We start from the raw sequence: 27,687 nt of genomic DNA, 5'->3' as shown, positions 1-27,687 counted from the left end.
ACAGGCATAAAAAGTCACTATAGTGAAGTCGACTAGTTCATACAACCCCTATTGCTCCCCAGAGTGTTCTGCAGCATAATCAGCATGTTCTCTTTGAACTTGATATCAAATTTTCACCTCCTCTTCGTCTCCGCACCTGCCAAATCGCGGTCTGTCATTGGCAAATCAAAAGTGAGACAGATGACACAACCCCCCCCCCCCCCCCCCCCCCCCCCCCCGTGGTACTTGCTTGTTACCACATTCCACCCGGCCACAATAAAATACCGGCCATTATTCACCTCCGCTGACTCCGACACCGGCCAAAATATGATGCCCGGCCGTTAATTGAATACAGGCCAATATTAGAGGATTTACGGTATGCATTCATTTTTTGAGGAATTTAAACAAGTTGGGAGCTTCAGAATTGCTTTTGAAATATTTATGACTGAATCATCCCTCAAAATCTCATTAAACGTCATTTAAAACTTACTGCAAAAAGCATTGTTAGGAAAAACAAGCCTCTTTATTAGAAAAAGAGGCAGATATTATGCTGATGTGTATGAGATGTTACTTTTCTTAAAGAATGTTGGTCTTTTGTTCCTCACACAAACCACGGTCAGCCTTCTCTCATCTGTCTTTACTTTATGCTCTGTGAACACATACATACAGAATGATGCGTGGAGAGAGAGGAAACCTGACGGTGGTTGCAATCCGCAGACAAAGAGAGCTGGGCAGCACTGAGGGACACTGAGCAGAGAGAGAGCAGTGTGTGGCCCCGGGCTCTTGGCCCACGCTGATCGGGATGAGTGGAAGATAAAAACATGGTTACTGCCGTCTCTGGGGAAGGAGGAATAAATGCAGTATTAAACAAAATGTTGACAGTGATGTGGATGCTGACTGAGAGCTTCTGACTGAAAACATGAAAAACAGCAAGCCACATTGCTGTGTGTAGATTCTAAGGGCCAGAATACACTTGCTGTTTAACGGTGCGTACACGTTTTTAAAATGGCTGCCTCATGCAACTTGCATTGATTTGAAGCGTTGTTTGGTTCTAATATCCCTCTGGGATTAATAAAGTATCTTTGATTTGATTGATTGATTGATTGATTGATTGATTGATTGATTGATTGATTGATTGATTGATTGATTGATTGATTGATTGATTGATTGATTGTGCGGAATTGACGCATGTGCATGCTGCAATATACGAGTAAACAGTAGGTGGAGTTGACAAAACGAACAAGACACACTCACGGTCACTCCGTCTCTGGTTTAGAGGTCTTTCATACTATCTACGATTCCGCTACCATCTATTTTTTCTGTCCTGATCTCAAAATTAACAAGTAGCTGATCGTTTATATTGACGCCATGTTTGGCACTCTGTTTGGTTTGAGTTCTCTAGTGTGCCCCTAGTAGAAACCTTCCAGTACTACATGCAGAGTAGTGCAGCTGCAGATATGTGAACAAAGATGCAGCTTGCTGCCTGCACCAATGCATGGTTAAAAATCAAGTATATTCCAATTCTTAAATTAAAGAAGATGAGTGACTGTGACTATCTGTGACTGGCAATCCTTCAGATCTATAAGGAACAAATGTACTCAGTCAATCAGAAAAGCTAAATCTGAATATTATAAGAGCCAGTTTCTGATGAGTAGTTTAGAGCTCAAAAGGTTTTTGCCAGACTTTCAAGATTATGGAAAATACCAACAAGTCTTCAATTTCGCCAAAAATAATCAATTCTGATGGCATTGCTGTCTCAGATAAAATTACAATGGTAATGTACTTTAATAATCACTTTTCCAAGTCCGGTCATGCCTTTGCTACAGCTTCACCTGTTTCTGGTGTTTCTGACCTCAACTCAACTACAGTGATTCTCTCTCCGCAACCAACTCCTGTTTTTCCATTCAGTTGTTTCAGGTAAATAAGGCACTTGATGAGTTACTCAGGTTGGATCCTCAGCCGGAATTCAAAAGTTAGCCAAGAAACAGCTAACACAATATCTGGAAACCAGCAGAATTCTTACCCCCATGTAGTCTAGCTTCAGAACTGGCCAAAGTGCTAAATGACATCATATGTACCATTGATAATAAGGAATATTGTGTAGTTGTGTTTGTTATCTTGGCTAAAGCCTTTGACTCTGTAGAGCATAACATCTGCAGGCTCAAACATATACTTTCTCAGGCATCTGCGGCATGGTTCAGAAGTTATGTCGTAGGCTGTGCAGTTAGAACAGAAGTTTACCAATCTGCTCCTCTTCATCTATCTATGGGCGTGTCATGTTCCTGAGCCGAGGTGAGTGACAACATCTCCCATCTCACCACTATCAGGCTGATTTTCCACAGGTGAGGAGCGGAGGGGTTTGCAGCTGCAGAAGATTCCCAATCCGGAACTCGGGTATAAAAGTAGGATGGAGGCACTTCACTACACCGGATGATTGCACCAGTATAGGTAGCCCCAGTCACTCGCTCTCGCTCTCGTTCTTGAAACTTGTATTTTGACATTCGCTTTCTGGATATTATTGGAGTTTGAACTCGGACTGAATTTGGACTGCTTTTGGATTATCCTGACTTTCGGTGTTGTTTCCCCTCTCCCAGGATCTCATTACCTACCGCAACTTCGCGGTTTAAAAACCTGGACTGTTCACACCACGTCTCATCCTCCTCCGCTGTTACCTGTTTGGACCCTCTCCACTGCCTCACCTATCCCGGATCACCCCTGGACTCATCAGAGCTCACCTCGGCTCTCTCGCCTTTCCCCCCCTCATTCTCCCTGAACTCTGAATGAACTTGAGCGATTGATCTACCCCACAGGACTTCCCTGTGCTCTTTTTGTTCTCCTTATAATAAAGACTTTTACTTTGATTCAACCAGTTCCACGAGTCAGTTTCTGCATGTCTTGGGTTAAACACATACCTCGAGTCATGACAGGGCGTTCCTCAAGGGTCGAAAAATAAGAGTGGAGATTCAAAGTAAATAAGTTCATCTGTTTTATTGCTTGAGTGAATTTTACTCCATTTTGTAGGGTAAACTCAGACTTAGTTGGTTAATGTGCATTTAATGCTATAACATGATCTAATACCGTGGTTTGGATAACTGTGTTCACCAGAGTTTACTGAAGGTTCTTTGTGCTTTTGAAATTACAAACCTCTGAACAAAGGCAGATTTCTAACATCCGTAGAGTATTAGATGGGGTATGTCCTCTAATCATCGGTGAGATGAAGTTTAGCTCAGGCTGCTTTGCTTTTCCCCAGAATTAATGAGGGCTTGAACGTATCCCTGGAGCTGAAATAAGTCCTTGACTAAAAACTGTTTAACAGTTTTGATCAAAATGCCAACTTTCCAGTTTTTACAACATTTCAAAGTAAAATACCGCTGCTCCTCTACTTATTTACTATTACCTACAATAACTTTTTCAGTTTGAACTCAAATCTGCTGTTTCAGTTGTTTTTGTTGTCAGAGTTGAGACACATACTAGTGCTAAATATTGTGAAACATCTTTACTTAAAACTCTGTTTTGAATTGTTTGAGTCAACCTCTGTTGGCAAAACAAGGAAACGAGGAGGCGTCAGAGGACTGGAACTGCTCCCAGCGACGGGGGACACTGAGCCAGGGACAAGTACTCAAACCGGGACTTGTCCTGCAGCTCTGCCCACCTGAATCATCCTACTATGCCCTGACCGTTGGGCAGGGTCACGGGGGAAGATTTCTGGCGGCGTGGGCGTCTCCGGCAGCGAGGTGGTGACATCAGGAGTTTGGACTGGGACAACAGAGCAGGGGCCTCTTGGACAGGCAGCGCAGCTCTGGTCTCGGGGGAGAGGAGGAGGTCGGGCTGAGCTGGCGGATGGAAGTAGATGATATTCAAGATGGCTGTACCATTAGTAGGGTTTCCTGTTGAATAGATCATTACATTATTAGGGTTCCAAGCCCAAAGGGCATTGGAACCCTATTGTTTTTCTACGGATTTTTCATTATTCTTCTTCTCCGCTAATACTGTATCGGGGCAAGAGCCTGAAATTGCCAGGAAAAATCTGATATGGCAATCTGATAGAAAATCCTGACCGCTACTCAGATTCGAAAATTTGGACCCCGAGTCACCTAGGTGGCACTATTGCGGAGGTGAATACGTTTCAGCTACTAGCTCCCAAACCATAGGTCCTACAGTAAAAAAAACTTTATATGGACATGATCCTTGGATGATTCTGCATCTTTTTTGTATTGGCCACGCCCATTTCCGCCTAACTAGATTTTTTTGCCAGATCGCAAAAAACGTGAAACATAGTTTTAATCACCTATTCGTCATTTTTCATCGAATCAAGTTCAAACTTTGTACATATGATCTATGGATTAAGCTAAGTTGTTGTGACGAAGCGGAATTATTGAAAATTGGGCTAATGACGCCATGTCAAATTCAGTGCGCTAGCTAGCACATGTGATAATTGATGATATCTTCACCAATTTTCAAGATAAAAGGATGAGATTCTAGACCCTTACAAAGTATGAGCGGTAAGCCCTATCTACCAAATTTTGTTTGGATTCACCTATAGGGGGCGCTAAAGAGTCAAAAAGTTTGTTTCAGCAAAACGGCTTGATGGGTTTCCACAAAACTTGGCAGATATGTTTGTCATCGGACCCTTAAGCTATATTTTGAAAATGATTAAAAAGTGGGCGTGGCTTATAGGCTTTAAAATGTTTCGCCCTTTAACTCATGAAAAATATATATTCTGTACAGAAAGTTACAATTCATATCAGTCATAGTGGCATCTACAATCACAGAAAAAATTTACAATTTTGTCCAATAGGTGGCGCTGTTGCAGCCAAAAAAGTTTTTGGCATGTTTCTCCCCATTCCTTTCGTAAAAAAAACAAATGATCTCATCCTGTATGTTCATTGAGTCAGTCAAATTTAGATGAGTATTTTAAAAAAATGTTTTAAACTTATGCAAATTAGTAGAAATTTGCATAGTAAGTCCAACGTACTTTCGTTAACTCCTCCCGGCCGTCAAGCACAATCACATCACAACTTTGCCTGACAAGAGAGGAGGAGCGGCTGACCAAACGTTGTGAAGGGATTTGGATAATTTGCTTATTTGTTTTTATATGATTTTTTAAAATAATTTTTTTTGGAATGAAAACGTTTTTTTAGCATAACTTCAAAAGATTTTGACATTTTTCAAAGCTATTCATAACCACCATACCTAAGGTAAATTCAAGTGTATGTCTTATTTTCAACTTGATTCAACAATAGGGGGCGCTATAAATGGGAAGAAATTATACTGCTGAACTGGCTAAATGGATCGGCACGAAACTTTGTGGTTGTCATCATTATAGAGTCTCAAGACGATATTATCAATATGGTAATGATTGATCAAAGTGGGCGTGGTTTATGATCATTTAAAAGTTAAAATTTGAAAAACTTCCTACAAATCAATATTTGCATGTAAGAGGCTACAATTTGCAGGTTGTGTTAACTGGGTAGCCTTGAGCTTAGATCACGAAAATTGCAGCTCCACGAAGAGGTTTGCGCATTATATTTACGAAAATACATTTTTAGGCTAGCAGTTGTAGCACAAATTCGGTTAGGACAATCTTCTTGAAATTTGCCAAAATGTTCAATCTTAGGTGGTTTACGAAACACATGAAATGTCATCTTGATTTGAGCACCCCCTTGTGTTTAATTATAGGACTTATTTTTGTTTACAGCCACTATCGCAAATATTATTTTATTGTAAGAACAGCTAATTATTTATGATCCTTATAAAAATATAAGCAGAATACGCACATCACAGAGGCAATCTGGGAATATTTTGAGATTTTTGTACAAAAGCATTGATTTTTAATGAATTTTTTACTTTTTGCCAGTTTTTCTGTATAGTTGGACAAAAAGTAAATAATTTTTGTTAGAAAGTTTTTTTTAGGTATAAAGTAAATATAAAACATTTATAACATTCCACATGTACCTAAGGTGATCTGAGATTTTTCTATTAATTTTAAAAAGTAGCACTATTTTTTTATGAATATTTTAATTTTGGCTGTGACCCTTATAGTTATATTTACCAATTTTTCTTCAAAAAAGCTTTGAATCTACTGATTTAAAAACAACAGCATATTATTCCAATTGTTAACATTGCCGTGTGAGAATATTTTGGTAATTTTATGATGATTTATGGATTTTTCAGGATTTTTTGAAATCATTTGATCAGTGAATCACAAAATGAAACTCAGTTTTTGTTGAAAATCTATTCAATCTATGGACATTATCAAGTATTGATGTTATTCCTAATATACTCTTGATGTATAGATTATTGTTTGGTAATCTTTAGATCAAATATGGATTTTATAATGAAGTTTTTGTTTTGGAGTCTTTCATCCATGCAACCACTCAGCCAGACGCTGGTGGGAATGGGCTACAATGTAGCCACACCTTCCCTGAGGTGCACTGAGAGGCAAGGCAGCATTTTCTGGTCAGAGTTGGGATCGATCCTTCAACCTATCGATTGTCGCACATGCCGCTCCACTTCCTGAGCTAATTCTGTCCCATGCAGAACATGATTTTGCTCATTAAATCTTCACGTTCTTCGATAAGGAAACAGTGGAATTTGATTGTAATCACGATTGAGAAGTCAGCCATGCCTGTGAAAGATACGTGTATAGGCTAAGCAAAAGGTTTCATGACGTATCCTGAGTGTTACTTTCATTGCACCGGTTGAAGTGAGCTAACGGGACGCCGGCGGGAGAACGTGTTTTTGGAGCGGGACCGCGTGAGGACTGCCGAAGGTGAGGGCGGGGTCGGGTGGGCGACTGGCGCTAGTGGCTTGGAACCCGTTGATAACTGCTTGCAGTTTTAGTTTCTTATTATTTCTGGTCATCCAAGAAAACATTAGAAATACACGAGGCATTCTTATTTTTAAATAGAGCCTCCCAACTGATATAAATATTTTATCAAGACAAATCCATGTTATGGTAAACCTTTATAATACAATTATGATTCCCTATCCTAAGAGGTGGAATCTATAAAACCATAAAACACATCAGGATGTACAATAGTTTAAAAAATCAAGAAGTAAAAAACTATTTGATGATTCGATTATATGACCCAAACAAAGACATAGCTTAATTTTCTGAAATCTGTTAATTCTTCTAGGTGATGTGCAGTCTTTCAAGGAATGCTACACCTTGATATGAAACTAATATTACATGTTTTTCACAAAATGAATCAGCAAAGCTACAGTTACATGAATAGAAATGATAAAAATTGAGTCAGTTTTAGCCATTAACTGTAATGGAACCAAGCCCCTGCATGGATAGTGTGTTTTCTCATCATTAGTGCATCACATGCTTGTGTAACATTTGTCATTCCACATGGTTTGTGCCCATGTGTTTGAGAAGAGCATACACTCCCAACACTTACAGAAAGTGTTGTGTAAGCACATGTTGATGCTTGGCTGTGTGTGTTGCCGTGAATAAACACTGTTCCATGTATGGGTATTGCACTGTAGGTATCCCACCAGGGACATATGCTTTGTGAGATGTTAGTGCATGGTGAGTTAACCGTCTGAGGACTAAAATAGCTCATAGCACAGATGAATGACTCCTCTGGCCTGGAAAGAGGTCAGCGTGTTTGCACTTTTCCTATTGAGATCATCATGTCTCTAGAAGGCTTTGCTATGGACTTTTAGTGCCAGCTTGTGTTTCGATGCATGTTCAGCACACTGCCTTGCATCTGTGTTTGCAGGTTTAGGTCTGTAAAGTCCAATTTGTAACACGGACAAAACGTTTGACCTTGCTGTCCACCTGAATCCTCCCTCCTTCTCAGCCTTTTTTTAACGAGATAGTTTCTCTCATTAGGGGAACTCTGAAAGAAAGGGCAATAGTGGAACTATTTTTTTAACCCTCCAAGCTCAGGGAAGAGCTGTGAATCACCAGCAGGGCATTTTACCATGAAGGTGAGTTAAAAAGGAATGGGTGATTATAGCTGCTCTATTTAGGGAACGAAGAGAGAGAGAGCAAGAAAGGGTGGAAGGAAAAAGAAAGGGATGGATCAGTTGTAGGGTGAGCAGGAATTCTCTTTGTTCCGACTTCAAAGACCACTATAGTCACCCTGAGCCTTTCATTCATGCTTCATTTGAGATATAAACATAAAAGCAGTGAGTAAAGGTCCCTGTATAGTGAGGATGTGAGGGGAAGTAACACGACTTTTAAGGTGATAATGAAATTCAACAACAGGGGATGTGGGTGACGACAGCACAACTGCAGTGTTGCACAGGTTTTGCTTTCTAAACAGTCTGGTGGGTGCCACCTGCAGTAAATGTCACTTTCTCTGTTAATGTTCGTGAGTTTGTATTTGGCCACAGGTAGTTGTGGAATGCAGCAGAGCTGGAAGCAGTAAACCTCCAGGGAACAGAGCCATCTCCACAGGGGTTTTAATGCTGCCATTCTCCTCACAAGAAAAGCTCCCCACAGGTGGAATCCCTGACGTTCACCTGTTAACTTTCTCTCTGCGGGACCCCGGAGCGTTCTGTTGACTTCTTGATGCACCACTTTAGTTGTAGCTTTTGTAGCGGAATATAGTTGGTATATTCTTACACTTTTATTAAGGTCCAGAGATTAATCTTTGGACCGGGCACTTAGAATCAGAAGAGGTTGTTTTTACCACAGGGAATTTTATTCAAACACTTGTATTGACTTAGAGACAAGAAAAGAGAGAGATGGGACGTTTAAGAATATTTATTTTATAATTATTTGAAACAATCACCAGGACTAACTCTCTATGATGGATGCATATGGATTTGGATGCTGAAGTGTTGGTGTGTGTGTCAGTTCAGAATCTCCATCTGATGCAGGCGAGTCTGGGTGTAAGATGTTGTTTTGACTAACTAACCACGAGGGACTTCAGGAGGAAGAGACATGAAACGCCATCTATGCCGAACTACGTACCTTCGGAGACTCCCGTGTATGATCCGGAATGCCAGGTCCTCGGACCCTCCTTTGGTGCTGGAACTGATAGCACAGCGTCTGCAGCATGACAAACCAGTCTACTGATCGACTCCCGGTAGCAATGGCAGGTGTCAGCGTCACGTAGAGAGTTCAGCTTTTATTCTGAAGGAACCGTCGTCTTGTTGATAAAACGACAGAATTTTCCAGCTTGACAGTTCTCAGCTTAAAAGTAGAAAATACAGCTGGCCAGTCTGTACTTCACTTAGCGATGATGGATTTGAGAGCTGGTCGAGTACTTGGTTGGAACTGCGTTGAACCAAGTTGAACTACGTTGAAGAGCTTCGTTCGAACTGACTTAAAATGGCGTTGTTCTGTTTTATTAACTTAGTTGTTTATAATTCTTAGCAAATCAGAGTGGACAGATTAACTAAACACCACAGAACTCTGCCCCGCAACAGAAAAGAAGTTCTGATTGGATGAGGGATGAATGTGTCATGTTTTTATCTTATGTGGATAAGAATGTCTAGCTCAGTAAGTCCTGTTATTCATTAAACACATAAATCATAACATTGTGATTTCACAGATCGGTCACCTGATTATTATTGACCAACAGTTGTTTTGATTAGCTTTATTAGAAATAAAGTTCTTTGATTAACTAATGAAAAGCATTCTTCGTCCTTCTTCTGTCTTCTTTTTGGAATGTAAACACCAGGAACAGGCGCACAACCTTGGCAATTTGTGCACACTGTCACTGTGTCAAAGGGCAGCTGTTAAGGGAAGAAATGGCATATTCATAACGCTACACTTTTTTCCTGTCTTTCTCTTAAGTTTGTTGCTGTCACTGAACCAATTTGATGGATTTCATATTTTCAGAAACATATATTATTTTGGATTTTTTCTGTAGAAAATGCCCCTGCTTGACTTTTCTAACTCTCCTTTCTACAAGAAACACAACCTTTGATATTGGAAATCTCTCAAAATTGCATGCGACGCATGAAGAGAATGCATTCTTATCTCTCAGATGCCAAAGAGGGTTCACTAATTGCATTGAACAGCCAATATCCAGACATTTTAAACCAAGTTTACTGCTTTTGCATCGGACAGATGCATACAGTATTGATTATGTGCAACATGCTACACTATATAGGTTCTTAATAATGTTATGCAATCCACATCAAATAAATACCTATGAAACTTTCAGGCTAATTCTACATGACTATAAAACCTGAAGTAAAGTCAAGAGAAATTGGGGTTTTAGGACACCATTGGGCCCTCTGAGACCCACTGGAATGGCTCGATCACAGGACATTTTGAAGACCTCCTTCAGTGTGGAGGAAGTCACAATGCTAACATTCTCTTAGTATTCACCAAAGATGGTTTTCCTGGGTATTTTTTTTCATCCCAAATATGTTTTGGAATTTGCTATGAATGTGTTCTATACATCAGCAGCTTGTCATTCCTTCTTACCACAAGCCCAGACCATGTTAAACTCATAGACTGTGTCAGAATGCAGTTACCCACTGGAAGGTCACCCCACACCAACATGAAGATGGGATGGAGCCCAACACAACCAATGTAGCCAATAATTCCACAAATTCACAACAACTAAGCTTTGTCCTGCTAGCTAAAAATCCATGCAGAGCCTTTCATATTCCGCCGCGTTGGGTTTCCACTGCATTCGTAATACAGACCATTTGGTAACAAAGTAGTTTAATAAAACAAGAATTACTTCCCGAGTAATTCAGTTTCTGGTGGAGTTCAGAACCGGCCAATTCGGGACAAGCATCCTTGAGACATCTCTTTTGACATACAGTGAAAAACCTGTTCGCACGCTGCAAGCTGACACAGCCAGATGGCACCCTAAGAGTCACATCCACTTTGGACGCAAACAAGCATTCCAGCTACTGTTGTGACCTGGAGACATCTCAAGACAGGACGGGTCGTATCGGAGTTAGTCTACGGGCTCTAGGTGCCGTGAGGTCCACCCGATTTCTGACAGTCCGGATCTGCTGGGGGTCTCCGCCAGGGTTTGTAGACACAACAGATTGCGTCTGATGCTGTTTTTATTAATAATCAACTCTTTAGTTTATAGTAGACAACACATTCTTTTACACTCAGATTTCACAATTTCTTTCAGATACAAAGGTTCTGATAAACATCTGGCTTACATCACATCACCTCACACATCACATTCCATCACCGCATGTCCACTCCATCACATCTCATTATTTATATCTTGTCATGTATAATCATTAGTTTAGAAAGGAATAAAATTCCTTTTTAACTATATACCTGACTCTGTCTGAATGAATACGAAGTGTGTTTATGGTCCCTGAACAAGTAAAAGTAAATATCATCTTCTGATTAAACTTCAAAGATCAATCAGGTTGATATTTCATATTTATATGGAATTATCACACCTTATTTGTCATAATTAATTTGCAGTCGTCATGCTATAAAGTATGATCACTACATCACATAAAGACCTTCATGACTTTTGTCTGTTTGTTTTATTTCCCTCCATTAAAATCTGCTGTTCTTTTGATTCTGCAACTATCTTCAGTCTTGATTGTTACAGACCCACAGCGACATTTGGTGCATAATGTAATGAAGCACTTGTTCCTAATTTTGTGCATTTCAGAGTTGTGTTTTTCCATTTCTGTGAAGCAAAACAAAACTATAACTATAAAAACAGAGACAGAAAAGGCCTCAGGCTAAGATGTGAAGCTCAGCTATTCTCTCGCTGAGATAGAAAAACCTCGGGTGAAAATGCACCACTTTTTTATCTTTGTCACTTGAGGTGCTGAGAAGTCTGCTGTAAATGTTATGAAGAAAAGAGGATCACATATAGAGGAAATAAATGTATAAAACATGGGTTCCAGCAGGACTGTGAAAAGTAGACTATATATTTTAGTAATAAAACCTTGTCATTTACAGTTTTTCCCAGCATCTCTGCTATTCTTATGAGCTTTGCTCCATTTGTAACAGGTTTTCCTGGCTTCAGCTGCAAAGCTTGAAGCTTTCTACCAGGGTCAACACATTCAGATATTTTAGTCTGACTTTTGTCATACTAATATAGTTTGATATAATTTTACAGCCTTTATTTCAGAGACACAAATTTGACTCATGTTATCTTCATTTCTTTCGTCTTTGTTTGGGACCACTCTGCTCGTCTCGTGCACAGAGGTGCAAGCACGAGCAGAAAAACTCATTTGACTGTAAAAGAAGCAAAACACATTAGAGACTCAAAGCTTATCTGAAATAAAACTAGTTCAAATGAATTGGCTAAATCCCATAAAAGAAAAAAAGTTCCTTTTTGAAACGTAAAACCTGCTGACGATTATTTAATTTTATGGAGTTTTAAACTCCGAAACAGAAAAAATGTCTCATGGCAATATTGAAAAGCAATTTAAAACACCCGATTTAAAAAAAAAATACAACTTTTTAAAATGATTTATAAATTAAAAACTATATCATATTCACTCAAATATCTGTGTTTTATTGGCATTAGGTGGAAATATCTCTTTTTCTAAAAGTTTATGGAACAAGATCTTTTTTACAGCGAAATGAGACGTGTCTGCACGGTGTCTCCAACAACATAATCATTATACACAGTGTGATACACAAGTGTATACTCGTGGTTGTTTACGTTAAATATAGTCATTACAGGTGATTTTAATCCTCATTAGGACATGCTCACTCTCATTCACTCTCTCCTTCACACAAATTGCATTTTCTTGCACTGTTCATCTAGCTCGTCTTGAATATGTCTCACTTGCACTTTGTACTTTGGAGGCAAATTCTGCATTAGACTTGTTTGTATTTTTATGCTGCAGTTGAACCATTCAGAATCTCTCTTGGTGTTATTGTGCTCTGCCTTTCTCAATTTCCTGTTTTGTCTGTTTGTGTTGTCTTTGCGCATGTATATATACACACTCAAACACACACGCATCTTCTATCAGCCCTTTGAGCTCCACATGAAACACCACACTGGTGCAGCCAGCTGGTGCCCGCTGCTTTGGAGTCCAAGCAGCGGGCTGACAGTCAGTAAAGCTTTACAAGGCTATTCTCAGCAGCTGCTGTTGTTATTGCTGATGACCCACTAGACCTGTGCTGTGGTATACTGATGTAGTTCAATATGCAGCGTGGGCCGTGTAGACGTCACAACACTTGTTTAAACACTCACTTGTTCTGGCTCACTGGAACTTACCCTGTTTGCTGATTTTTGCTCTCTGGCTCTGTGGGTTTTTTATTGTATTTAGTTTTATTTTTTTTTTGCTTGTATGGAACTGTTTACTGTTCTGTTGCACTCAATTTTTGCGCTAGATTAATTTAATTTCAGCATTTCATACAAGTTTATGGGTATTGACTCTCAAATCTCTGAAGTCCCTTTTTTCATCTCTTTTTGCATAGATTGTTTCTATTTCTACTCTAAACTGGAAAAAACTATTTTCTAAAATAAATAAATAAAAATCTCCATGACCTGAAGCCATTAGTTGCCTAAAACCACGCTGCAGGGGAGATACAAGTTGAAGGCAAAGTGGAGTCAATTAGCCAGGAGCAACTAGAGCCCCAAAGGCATCACTTTTTGCCCCAAGTAATTGCATTTGTCAGTTTGACAGGTAGATGAGAGCAGAATGGTATATCTGACTAGTCCCACTCATATTCCTTTCAGAGGAGTCTGTGCTGCAGACCTGAAGCTCCAGGTATTGTCTGCTGGTGTGGTTGCAATAGTTGAATCTTACACTTTCTTGCTGACTTTTAGGTTAATTTAAAAACAAACTTGACTCGCTGAGTTGATTACACCGAAGCCAATTAGAAGTGTTTTGGAGCAGACCCTGAACTCTGTGTAATGCGGAACAGCTTTTGGCTGTAAGGAACTTGAGGGGGCTGTAGTTTATTGTGAATGTAATTGTGTGGAACTAAACAATGGAGCGTCATCCACACTGGCAGTCAGCGGTTAGACCTGTGCAGCCCTCAGGTGTGTGTGTGTGTGTGTGTGTGTGTGCGTGCGTGCGTGTGTTTGTTTATAGCTGGTTTTGTTTGCATGTACCATGGATAAAACCTGGCTATAAAACAGAACCTCAAACTAACACGGTGATAAGGATTTATCCAGGCAAGCTGAGCAGTCTGTTGGCTCAGTGACAAAAGTATCAGCGGCAGGGTTTTGGATGACACATTTTGAATTGAAGCGAGCTTAAAATTTAGTTTATCATTTAAAATTTATATAAGTTATATATGGAGATCTACCTGAACTTGTCTTTACAAGGTGTTAGTGAGGTCTAAGGGGGTATGCTGATAGTGTAATGAGCTGCTCGCTGTGAGTGAGACAGCCTGATGGTTTGGAACATTTGCAAAACGTTCATATTGAGACTGTTTTGGCTAATGATCTTGTTGGCTGGGTTTTGTGTTCATCAGTGGAGCATGAGGGAACACGTTGGCAGCTGTAGAAGTGACGTAGAGACCGAGCTTGTTCATCAAAATGTGAAGCTGGACTGTTCATTCCGACTTCCTGTCAAAGCTACAACTTCGTCATGATTGAGTTGTTCAAGAGTTAGCATAGAATAGAATAGAATAAACCTTTATTATCCCACGAATGAGAAATCGAAGTTACTCACCCCTACAGCAAAAGGATGGATGAAGACACAAAAATAGCTCTATATACATAACAATCAATCAAACTAAATTTGTATGTACAGAAAATAATGAAATGTACAAAAATATACAAAGATATTGTCATGGTCTGCGTCTGCCCCCTCATGTGTCTCCTGTTTTGCAGCTCTCTTGATCATCCCTCCCAGGTCCTTTGTTCCTCAGTCAGCCCCAGCCCCTCCAGGTGTCCCTTCACATTCTATATCCTTGTAGCTCCTGCCCTTTTTGTCCCCAGCTCCCTCCTGGTTTTCTTCTTGTTCTCTTAGTCTCCCCACCATAGTTTCTATAGGTCTATTATTTCTGTTTTGTGTGTGTGTGTGTGTGTGTGTGTGTGTGTGTGTGTGTGTGTGTGTGTGTGTGTGTGTGTGTGTGTGTCCTTCCCCAGTCAGGTCTGGTGTCCTCTCCTGCTCCTCCTCCCTGATTAGTTATTACTTTCACCTGGTTCTCTCCCCACACACCTGCAGCTCATCTGCCTCCCATCATGCCCCAGTGTATTTAAGCCCTGTCTGTGTCTCATTGTCTTGTCAGTCCACTGTTTGTGTGTCAGTGTTGTTTTGTGCTCCATGTGAGCTTTTGTATCTTGTCTCCATGTTTTGGTGCTCTAAGTAAGCTTTTGTTACCTCGCCTCTAGGTTTTGTGCTCTGTGTGAGCTTTCGTTCTCCTGGTACTCAGGATTTTGTTTTTTGGCTTCCTGCCATTTTGGATTTTGGCTCACCTCCTTAATAAAAAGGATTTTACTTTTACACGCTCCTGCTTCGTGTCATCTGGGGTAGGGCTGGGCGATATGGCAAAAATAGAATATCACGATTTTTCCAATATTTTATCACGATTTCGATTTTATCACGATTTTTTATCCATGAATAGCATAACGTCAATTGCGTATTAAAGAAGAGAAACATTGAATAAATAAACATTTGTTCATATTAGGGATAACCAGCACAGTGCTAACACACTAATATTTTAAACTCACATCAGAGATGATAAAAGCCCTGAGAGAAACAATTACAAAAATCAGTTTTTCTCGTTTTTCAAGTAACTTAACATAAATTAAAATCGTAAACATATTTAAAGTGCAAACATGTCAATTGCAAACGTATTGTGCAAACATTAACTTGTTCAAAATACTATGTAGCTCCCAGTTGCTCATGTAGTGGATAGTTAAGCTCAAATACGGCTCTGATGTGCGGCTGGACCAGAGATCGCTTGTGGTAGCAAAAAACTGCGCATTCTGAATATTTTCTGCAACAAGTCTCTAAATAAAGTAAAATTTACCAGTGCAGATTGGAGACAACCCATAGAAGCACTGATTTGACCTCATTTCAGAGAAAAATAAAACAGGTTAGATGCACCTAATAAATAAAATTACTAACAAACGCAGGAATATTTCTTTGCTTCACTGTTCTGGTGCTGAGAATATCACTAATGCGGATCAAAGGAGATACACAGATGAATGCACCTCTTATTATTTGGAAACTACATTTACTGCAGCTGGCAGAGGCAGATATTGTTTCTATTGATACACGGAGTTTACAGAATCATTTTAAATTGTAATAGGGGAAGACTGCAGGAGGGAGCGGTAAAATACAGGGGGTCCCAGCAAAAACAAGAAACTTTACGAGTCTGATGAAACCCGCTGGTTTTCCATCAGGCAGTCACGAGGCAGCTCCAACGACCCAGTGACCGAGCTCAGTCTGGTACCGACACCGGCTTGGCAGAGGGTGGACGAGCCGAGGCGGCGTCGTGCACTGCTTAAGAAGCGGTGTTATTTTCCTGCTTCAGAAGAAGCGTCCAACGTGTTTTTACGCTTTCTCCGAGACATGTCACGTCGCTAAGTTGTTAGCGCCACGCGCTAAGGAAACCCTGCGTTCCTCTTCGGAACGAAAACCTCATGTCGCTCTCAGCCGCGGCCGAAGCCATGTTTGTTCACACACAAGTGAAAACAAGCGGGGCACTAATATATTTCTATGACTCACTCTGATTGGTTAAGGGTCAAACAAAGGCGTGTCATTCGCCTGAGGTAAGTTCCATTTTCATTCAGAGGCAGAAATTCATCAGCAGAGCTGTGAATCGTGATAAAACGGTCTCTCAAAAATGACAGACCGTCAGATGTGTAGATCGTAAAACGGTCTAAAATCGTCATATCGCCCAGCCCTAATCTGGGGTATCTGCATCTTGGGTCCTAACAACCTCCTTGTTCTCAACGTGACAGATATGAACTTGGGTATGAAAGGCTAAAGTCAAATACTGATGTAAAATAAACCTATTAGTAGAAATGAGTCTTTACCCTGTACGACTTGCCACTGGACATGCTGCTGGCTGGCTGGTCACTTCATATATGGTCAGCGAGCCTGACATCCAGACGGCTGGAAACCTGCCGCAACTGCAACCTCCACACACTAGATGTCGCTTTGGTGATCATGTTCCATATTCAACCTTTAACAGTTAGGTCAGTTAAACGGGCGATGCAGAAATAAACAATAATAAACTGCATTATAGAGCCTGACAGCTGCTGGTAAGAATGACTGGCGGTAGCGCTCCCTCCTACTCTATGGGTGTAGGAGTCTACTGCTGAAGGAGCTGCTCAATGATCATACTGTCTAATGCAGTGGGTGGGGGGTGTTATCCATAATGGATGCCAGCTTAGACAACATCCTCTCCTCCCTAACCTGCTCAGTGGACTTCAGTGGACAGCCCAGGATAGAGCTGGCCCTCTTGACCAGTTTAAGTTTCCCCCGTCCCTCACTGCCATTCCCCCACAGCAGCAGACTCCAGCATAAAAGATAGCAGACGATTGGGGCTGTGGAAGATCCTTAAAAGAGACCTGTTTAGCCCAAAACATCTCATAGCAGTTGAAGACGACTTAGATCCATTTTTGTAGAGCGCATTTGTATTTGTAGACCAGTCCAGTTTGTTGTTGATCTGAACACCAAGGTATTTGTACTCCTCCACTGTTTCAATGTCCAGATCCTGGATGTTCACCGGAGTAATGGGGAGGACTTCTTGCTGAAGATTGATGCTAAGATGGTTCTGCACCAGCTGACAGTCACTGATGACCTCCCTGTATTCCAGATCGTTCCCCTCTGACACCCAACCCAGTTGTGTGAACATCCTGAACATTTATATATAAAACACTTTCTGGTTCAGCTCTAGTGTTACGTTTGACCACATACTGTATAAGTTGATGATCCTGACGGTTCCAGAAAGGCATGACTCTGCAAGGGGTAGAACATGGTGTGAATGTGGGCGAAAAGGGTTGGGTTTTTTTGGGAACTTGTTGCAGAAAACAGCAGGAAAAACCTATTTGGTGAAGGCTGAACATCCTTATTGTCTTCACGTGAAAGGAGGGTTTTCAGATTTGCTGCTATCCAGCCACGATATAATGAAATAAGTCATGGAGAGCGTTGCAGAGTTGAAGAGGGCCTAAGATCTTTGGCCATGAGTTTTTCTTCAGAGGTAAGAATAGGAAAATGCAAGAGTTTGTGCGTCGTACCGTTGAAAACAATGTTAATTGCAGATCCAAGACAACGTTCCTGCCTGAGGCGTCACAACAATAATGTGAACCAAGCCTGAGTATTTGGCCAAAGGCTGTTTCTGTGCTGCAGGCATACAACTTTACACACTTGCTCTCACACACATGCACTCCTGTAAACAAGCTGAACACACACACACACACACACACACAGGTGAGGAACATGGAGACCTTCTTCCACTGCATCATACTAAAAGAAGTGCTGATATGGAAACGGGTTAATAGTCACGCCCCGTTACTCTTCCATACTAACGCTTCTCTCTTGCAAACATGTCACCTTTAAAATGGAAAAGCTTTCAGCCAGACTCCCAATGTCTACAAAGGAAAGAGGGTCATCCATCTGTGCTTTTTGTTTTGAAGCTTGTGATCAAATAAATGACTCGTCAGTACAGTCTTACGTGCGTGTGTATTTTTATTTTTTTTACATGGTGCAGTTGCTGACAACTACAGTAATGAGTTCATTCTAATTGTGGAGCTAAAAGCACTCCTGGGGAAGAGGGCTGGCTTGTTTTGTACTCCTCAAACACATTTTTCTAGAACTGTTTTGCTCACTCGAGAGAGTACATTAAAACTGGACTTTAAATGAATGCTTTTGGTCTCTGTTGACCCCAGTTAGCAGGATGTTCAGAGAGCGGCAAGTGAAAAAATAATTCATTTTCTTGGGGTACCTTTGGGTGAGCTGGAAATCTCAGCTGAATGTATCTTTGGTTAGCACAGAGTGCTTGAAGTTAGGGCTGCTCAATTAATCGAATTTTAATCACGATTACGATCTGAGTTTTGAACGATTATAAAAAACAAAACAAGCCGATTATTTGCTCCTCCCGCCTGCGCTGCGCCGAGTTGCAAATGAAGCGCTCCTCCCACAGTGTTGCCAACTTAGTGACTGTGACGCTATTTCTAGCAGCTTTTCAGACCCCCTTCTTGACTTTTTAACTTAAAAGTACCTAGCGAACACCTCAGAAACATCTCTGGTAACCCTTAGCTACTTTCTGGATAACTGTCGTCGACATTTCCTGCAGGTTAGCTAAACACTCCGCCTGCTCTCCGGACCGTTCTTCAGGACATTAGGAAAGGGAATGATGTAGTGATGTGTCGGTCGCTAAAGACAGCTCTCGGAGCCGGCTCCCTGTTGGATTAACCAGAGTGAGTGACACACACACCGCACCTGCGGACTCCTGAGCCACTAAAACGGCTAAATGTGCGCGTGCAGCGTGCTAAACACACGAGCAGCTTGCCCTGATTGCTGTGAGACCGGGTTGGGGGGTGGGGGGTGCAGCTGTGGTTGGGACAATTATTACATTAATTGATGGACTTGTAAATAATAGTTTATAAATAAGGTAGAAATAACTTCCTCACGCTGATAAATAATAACTAATCTCTCTGAGGACACGGTGCTAGTGCACTCTCCAGCAGCACATTGACACGACTAAATACGTATTATGCAACATTTTGTGAACATCAATTTATTTGCATGTATTTGTTATAAATGCCACTGTATAATTCTTGCTGTCAGTATTTGCAAGATATTGGTATTTGGGTCTGTACTGTTAGACTTAAATGAGTTAAACCAAGGTCTATAGACCTTGGGTCATAAACTATGAGCTATAAGTATATTGGTCTTTTTATACTGGGAATCAGGAGTTATTTTAGTGATCATCTTGTTTTTTATTTTTGTCCTGATTGTGCCCTGAGCAATTTTATGACTGAATAAAAACAAATAAAATCAACATAAATTGAAAAATCGTCCTAAATAATCGTGATCTCAATTTCAGTCACCATAATCGTGATTATTATTTTTGCCATAATCGAGCAGCCCTACTTGAAGTGTTTCTTTTGGGGAGCCAAAATCAATTTCTATGCAACCTTTTTGTCAATGGCTTGTTCCTTCAGTGCAGACACCAGTTTTCAGCAGCAGTTTTACTCTATTTTGATGCTCTCATAGGTTTTGCTGTCTGACACTGTTTTTTGAGACGATAGCGACGTGAAGGTGATTGCTGCAGGTGTATTGCATGTGCAGTCTAGACTTAGCTATATAAATGCTCTCCTTGGCAGTTGTGAAATGTTTTGACAGATCGATCGGACCCAGCACACACAGCTCAGTGGAACGAATGTCAAGCTGTGAAAGCGAGCATTAGCCTGCATGCTTAAATCAGGATATATATGTTTGTGTGTCTGCGTGTTTTTTTTATGCCCGTGCATCTTTCTCCACCACCATGCACATGCTAACACAGAGGAACCAGGTGGGCTGCAAGCATTGCCAGTGCTATAAATAGCCGAGTGTTTTTCCTTGTTGCTTTCCTTAATAGTGTTGATAATAATTTGGGGAATGGGTGCAAAAGCGGTAATGAAAGTTGTCTTTTGCTCTTGCTATGCCTCAACCTCAGTACTAAGATTTCTTTGCTTTTTGCGTTGAGTGTGAGCATGAACACTATGAGCAATCCCACGACACATGCAGGCATGCTGTGTTCATATGGATGCATGGAGTGTCCTTTATAGTCAGTATTACTGCTAGAATTAACTGACCTTTCTGCAGAAATGAAGCAATCATGTTGATGTAAACATACATGAAGGTAAATGAACAAAGGTGAAAGGAAAAAAATAAATACATGCACCGGGTGTTTAAAAGAGAAACATGTTCATTTTAAGTTGGTCCAGGGGTGAATAAGCTGGTAAGAGGCCAGAGACTGGCTGACTCACCAGCTGCTTGGGTGCATAGATGGTGATGATTGGAGTAAAAAGGCAAGAATAGCCAGATGGAGAGGGCATAGAACGAGCCAGAGCGAGCTGCAGAGAAGACCAGCCACGCCGGCTGTCAGGCAATCTGCGCTAGCCTCACATACAGGTGTGTTGAGACATTTAAATACTTCTGGGAGGACTTGTGCTGGCCTGAGAGAATACCAGACAGTCACGGATGAGGAAATGAAACACAGCTTGCTATGTGTACACGTGTCTTTGCTGGCATCTGCCATGTCTGCAGGGGAAATGTAACTTATTATAGACGCTTCACTTTCTCCTTGAACCTATCTGTGTAAATGGTGCAAGATGACAAAGAGATTTTAAAAACTCCTAAAATGCTGCACGTCAACACATATGTTTTGCGGTATACAGTGCATGGACTCACCGGACATATGCCTTTTCTAGATGCGTTTATGTTCAAACTAAAGCCAAGCATTGACCTGAGCCAAAGAAAATGAGAATGTAATACTGACCATAACTTCAAAGGAAGTTGAGAGAGCAACCCTTCAGGTTAATTTCCTATTTTTAAATAATTTTCTTGAGCCAGTGTGTGCTAAAATCATCCTTTACAGGATTGATGAAATGTCCCTCAGACCCCCAGAAAACTGGACTTGCAACTTCAGAGTTGCTGGTGGGTGGAGCTGCAGTTGCTTCCAGCACATCTCCTGCATGTTTTAGATCATGAACACAGCTGATTTGTTTGATAGTGACGAACCGCCCCCGTAGATACTAATGAAGGCTGAGGAGACATTTCAGCAGTTAGATTAAGGTGTTTAAAAGATGAACGTACAGCGAGGAGATTAACTTTAATCTTCAGTTTAACCACAGTGAATTATTAACGGACACTAGGGGGTGCTGAAAACAAGCAAATTGGCCTGGTCTGTCATGACTGAGGGAAGTTTCCTGACCCAAGACATGCAGAATTCACACTAGGAGACGTAGGTAAGAAACGGATAATGTTTTATTTTGAAGGAACTAAAAATGCACCGCCAGACGTGGCGGTGATGTTGAGCACAGCTCCGGGGCTAGGTCTGTTGAGACAAACGCTGTCAGCGTTTGGGCAGAGGGGAACAGAATTTGGAGGACTCAGTAGTGGATCTTACTGTGGGGGTGAAATCCAAAGCTTGGGAGGGTAGCCAGGACTGGGGTGAGCAACGTCAGTGATAATCCGAAATCCAAGGGAGGTGAGCGGTGGGAGTGCGGGTCGGTTCTGGTGAGGGGGGAGATCAGGCTCGGAGATGAAAACCAGGTTATTGTAATGTAGGTCAGTGGTGAGAGTTCCTGGTGAAGGGAAGGCAGAGGTCATCAAAAACAACAACGACGACGATGACGACAGACAATAGCAAGGCAAAGACTAAAGCTGCAGTTTAACTATAGTGGCAAGAGCTACCCAAAGTGAGTAATCTTCCGGAGAGGTGAAGTGATCTCCAGCTCCTTATAAACGCAGGTAGTCGATGAGGAAAATCACCGCAGCTGGCCGCTCTCCGGAGCTGCCCACCTGCAACGACTTGAGGTTGATTAGATGAATGTGCAGACTCACCCCAGATCCTGACATGGTCTCCCTTTAAGTGGGCATAAAGTCTGTTAAAGAGACCATCAACAAGCTAAAGGAGTCATCAAATAAAACTGTGGGGAAGTATATTGTTTCCGTCTTCATCATCATCATCATCATCATCATCATCATTTATTTATAAAGCACCTTCTTACACTTATCATGCCCAAAGTGCTTTACATGATACAATTAAAAACAGATCAACTTTATACCATTTCAATATAAAATTAAATTAAATTAAATTAAACTAAACTAAACAGTAACGTCTATGAAATTATAAAACCATGTCATTCCCAGACAAAAGCAGTAGAGACAATAAAATACAGAGAATAAACAAGACTCACCCCAACTCCTAAAGGAAAGCCAAAGGATAAAAATGAATTACAGTCATTTTGTTCTATTCTGTTCAAACTGATGAAGAGTTAAGCAAAACGATTTAAAATGAAAAGAAAGATTTCTGAATTTTGACTGCTTTACTTTGAACGACCTTTATAAATGTGAGAAATGTGGTGTGTGTGTGTGTGTGTGTGTGTGTGTGTGTGTGTGTGTGTGTGTGTGTGTGTGTGTGTGTGTGTGTGTGTGTGTGTGTGTGTGTGTGTGTGTGTGTGTAAAGACATGACAGGGACAGGAAGTTACACAGCCTGATACAGTGGCCTTGTACATCATTAGAGATGGCTGTCTGATGGATTAGTATCAGATGTGTTCACGCTGATGTGTGATGGAGATGATTTGTGATGCCTGGATTCCCTCATCTTCCATCCTTCCCAGGTGATCCCATTATGATGCAGAGGATTTAAGCCACCATACGTTAATGTATATCTGTGTGTGCGTACGTGTGTGTTACACATTTTTGCCTCCATTTTGCATGCACTAAACATACCGAGGCTTTGCAAAAGTAGATATAATGCACCAAACTCCAATCTGAAAGCCTGTTTCCATCAAAAAGGGCATCTTTCATTTGTCTTTCATTCATTTCCATGCGTACTAATTGGCTTATGCTGCATGTTAACGGCCATCCTTTTTATAATTTGCCTTTGCTCTCGATGTGGAATACATCGCTTTTTCCATCATGCGGGTTAATCCCCAGCAGTCCAACAGAGAGTCACTTTTTCAGCCACTCTGCCTTTGAAGATTATTTTTGCGTTTGACCTTGAGGAAAAAATGACCTTTCTGAAATTAAAATTTAATAGTGCCTGCATGTAGCCTGCCCTCTTTTCTGCTCTTCCGCCCACCAACTGCTCTTTGCCTCTGGCTCACACATGTGTAGGCACACACACACACACACACACACACACACACACACACACACACACACACACACACACACACACACAGATCAGTCAAGACGTATTCAGACAGAATCAATACATGAGATGTAAGAGCAGCTCAGCTCAAGCACCCGTGTCTCTGTGAGCCACACTACATCAGAAGACCTCACCTGGCGCTCTGCTCAATGTTCTGGCAGGTGTTGCTGCTCAGACACTGCTTCCTTTTCAAAATAACTTATTTATAAGGTTCATTTGCAACATTGTCCGGTTTGTTTTTGTCCTAGTAAAGCTAAAATGTTCACTAGAGTTAAAGAGCAGTTAAGACAGAGTGAGCTTGATGTTTGAAGCATGCACCTGAATTCATTCCCCTTCAGAGAGATGCCTCCTCTTCTCATCTATTCTTCACAGCCTGCAGCAGAGATTTGCACAAGTGTTGTGTGACTGACATTAAAACAATAATTTTAAACAACATAGTTTACAGTAATGGCTCAAATCCTAACAGTTTGTACAGTAAATAGATGGTAGACCAGTTGCTCCTGAGAAAATTAGATTGTTAATTAAAATGTCCTAAACAAGGCCCCAACCAGCAGGCCAATTTCTGATTCTGGTACGGGGTTCTGAGTAGCTCAGGAGGTAGAGTGGGTTTTCCAGCAATTGGACGGTTGCAGGTTAGATCCTTGCTCCTGCTGGAGAATGTTGCTGTTGTGTCCTCGGGCAAGACACTTAACCCGACTTGCCTGCTGGTGGAGGTCGGAGGGACCGGTGGCGCCTGTGTTCGGTAGGCCTCGCCTCTGTCAATGCGACCTAGGGCAGCTGTGGCTACATACAGGGCCAGATTAACACTTCGTTGTACCCTGGGCAACAATATTCAAGGGCCCCATCATCACAACCCAAGGATCACCATAATATGGTCACATACAGAAAATTTTACTGTAATATTCAGTAAATGTACTCAATACTTGAATGCCTGACATCACGTAACCCGCTCAGGATAACCTTTGACCCACCTTGTGTGGACTGACCAATGAGGAGAGGGTCTTAACTTGAGGCCCTCTCTTCATTGGTCAGTCTGCATGAGACTGACTCTCAACTGACGTTTAAAGTCATAGGCAGCGAAGCGTCTCTGTGCAGCGCAAAAGCCCGGGTGGACAGTTTGTTTATAGGGTGACCACATTTCCATTTTCAAACAAGAGGACAGGGGATCTGTGCCTATGACGTCACACTATGGCAATGCCACACAAACCACGTTGGGACCCTTTTTTTTGTAAGAACTAAATTAATATCAGATTCTGCCAATAAAAGGGCTCTAAAACAATTCATATGTAAATATTTAGCATATTTATTGCAAAATCTCATTTTTCTGCTTTAGTGCTGCAACAAGATTGTATTAATAATACATTATTATACCTTTTGTTTTACTACAGCATCGGTAAGCTTCCTGTGCACAGATTATTAAGGATGCTTGTTTCAGCTGTGAGATTAGATGATGGGATCAATGAAAAAATAAGTTGTCACACACTCCATGGAAACTTTCAGAGAATCCACAAATAGTGGCTTTCAATTGGTTTTGTCACTTTTTGCAAGTTAAGAAAAGCAGCAGATGAGACAGCATGTCTGATAATTTAGTTTTTCATCTGATAATATCAGAACATGTCGGTAATGTCTGAGGTGTTTTTACAAACACTGTATAACTAACACTACTGGAGAGGGTATGAACTACACAGAGGCTTCTGGGGAGCCCAGTTATGGGGTGGGTGGGGTCATTTTGCCTTGGCCCCCAAAATGTCTTGAAACGGCCCTGGGTGTGTGACTGAGTTTTGAAGGTGATCTGAAATGTATCAGATGTATAAATATTACATGTGTATAACTTATTGTTTTATACTGGTAAAAACGCGTAGTGGAGATAAATCTACCTACATTTTACTTTTCAACACTTTGTTTAGTTTTCTTGTTTTTATTTAACTATTTCCTGTCCTGTCTGTCTCTCATCTTCCTGCATCTCCTCTAAACTCTCCAGAAAAAACTGCTGCCTGGATTCTTACTTTTTCACCTCATCAGTTACTTTTGAGCAGATCAAAGATCTCCTGACCGTAAACCGGAGAGTGCCTTTCGTTGTCAGTGAGGTGAAATCACCGCAGCACCATGCAGCACAGGTGATGAGCTACGCAGTAGCAGAGCGCTTCAGGCACAAATACGACAGAAAATAGAGAATATGTGCGGACATGAACGATCGTGTGCTAATTATAGTTTTTTGGTTGCGCCACTTTGAGAATGGACCGTGCGCTGGAAGCAGCAGCCTGGAGCGCTGCGCAAGAACGCGCTGTGCCGCTCTCTGTGCTCTCTGCTCAAAAGAGTCCATAAATGATGTAATATAGGTAGAAAACTTGTTTCCGGCTCCCCTGGATGTGTAGGATAAACAGCTCCCCCATAATTCGATCCCTGCTCCTGGATGAAAAGCCGGACATTTTCATCAATACGACCGCGGACCCCCAGTCCGGACTCCCGGACAGAGAGTGAAAAGTGGACATGTCCAGGGAAAACCGGACATACGGTCACCCTAGTTTAATATAATGCGGAAGATTACAGATATGCCTACAGTATTTTGCTCGTGCTCTTGCTGCCCTGGGCCCTTTAGAGTTCGTGGGCCCTGGGTTAATTGCCCAGTTGCCCATATGGTTAATCCGGCCTTGCCTACATAGTAGCTCATCCCCACCAGTGTGTGAGTGACTGATTGAGTTGTGAAGTGCTTTGGAGGGTTGTAGAACCCTAAGAAGGGGCTATACAAATCCAGGCTATTTACCATACTGGTCTCCTTTGGTACCAGGCTGCACAGAAACAGTTTTTTTTTTTAATATGTGTTATGTTAGATGCAGCACCAATCCACCTATCGATCTCATGCTCCAGTTTTCCCTCACTCGTGAACAAGACCCAGAGATACTAAAACTCCTCCTGTCACGGCGTGTGGACGAGGTGAGCGGAGGTGAGGCGAAGATCCAAACGTGGGAGAAATACAGGCAGACAGGTAGGGCGTTTCAACATTACTTTAATACGAAACATGCAGGACACTGAAACAATGGACCGACACAAGACACAGAACAGAAGGGGCTTAAATACACGAGGGCAGGGAGCTAAGGTGATTGGGAAACGAGAGGCAGGTGGGAGCAATTAACGAGACACACGGCTGAACCAAAACGGGGAGACAGGACAGGGTGTGACAGTAAACAACCCCCCCCCCCCCCCCCCCAAAGGGCGGATCCCAGACGCCCACAGGAACAAGAAGCAGGGCGAGAGGAGGGGGACCTGGAGGGAGGGCCAAGAGGAACCAAGGGACCAGCAGAGTCCGGGGGCCTGCGCCTGGGGCAGAGGAGGAGGCGACGGGCCCTTGGAGGTGACAGGCCCTTGGAGGTGACGGGCCCTTGGAGGCCTGCGTCCGGGGCAGAGGAGGAGGCGACGGGCCCTTGGAGGCGACGGGCCCTTGGAGGCGACGGGCCCTTGAAGGCCTGCGTCTGCGGCAGAGGAGGAGGCGACGGGCCCTTGGAGGCCTGCGTCTGCGGCAGAGGAGGAGGCGACGGGCCCTTGGGGGCCTGCGCCTGCGGCAGAGGAGGAGGCGACGGGCCCTTGGGGGCCTGCGCCTGCGGCAGAGGAGGAGGCGACGGGCTCTTGGGGGCCTGCATCTGCGGCAGTGGAGGAGGCGACGACGAGCTCTTGGGGGCCTGTGTCTGCGGCAGTGGAGGAGGCGACAACGAGCTCTTGGGGGCCTGCGTCTGCAGCAGTGGGGGAGGCGATGACGAGATCTTGGGGGCCTGCGTCTGCAGCAGAGGAGCTCTGCAGGCTGGGCCGGGGACATAGTCTCTGCAGGCTGGGCCGGGGACATAGTCTCTGCAGGCTGGGCCGGGGACAAAGTCTCTGCAGGCTGGACCGGGGACAAAGTCTCTTGGACGGGCTGGATCAGAGCCTCGAGGAAGGGCTGGACCGGAAACGGTGCGACCTCCAGAACCACCACTGGAACCAGAGACGGCGTCGACCACGGGACTGGAGA

General features: G+C 42.3%; 1 protein-coding gene and 1 long non-coding RNA gene across 2 annotated transcripts in view; both read left to right on the top strand.

Annotated features, from left to right (window-relative positions):
• Positions 1-27,687, top strand: part of kcnd3 (potassium voltage-gated channel, Shal-related subfamily, member 3) — a 166,399-nt gene that overhangs the window by 79,203 nt on the left and 59,509 nt on the right. The gene's annotated exons all lie outside the window — the stretch shown is intronic.
• Positions 217-14,357, top strand: LOC129164771 (uncharacterized). The gene is made up of 2 exons (XR_008564292.2): positions 217-2,427; positions 2,574-14,357. It is a non-coding gene; the product is annotated as an uncharacterized lncRNA (long non-coding RNA).

This window comes from Nothobranchius furzeri, chromosome 15, assembly GCF_043380555.1.
Source record: "Nothobranchius furzeri strain GRZ-AD chromosome 15, NfurGRZ-RIMD1, whole genome shotgun sequence".
NCBI lineage: Eukaryota > Metazoa > Chordata > Actinopteri > Cyprinodontiformes > Nothobranchiidae > Nothobranchius > Nothobranchius furzeri.
The sequence above is the reverse complement of the archived record's forward strand: the minus strand, read 5'-3'. Positions and strand labels throughout refer to the sequence as shown.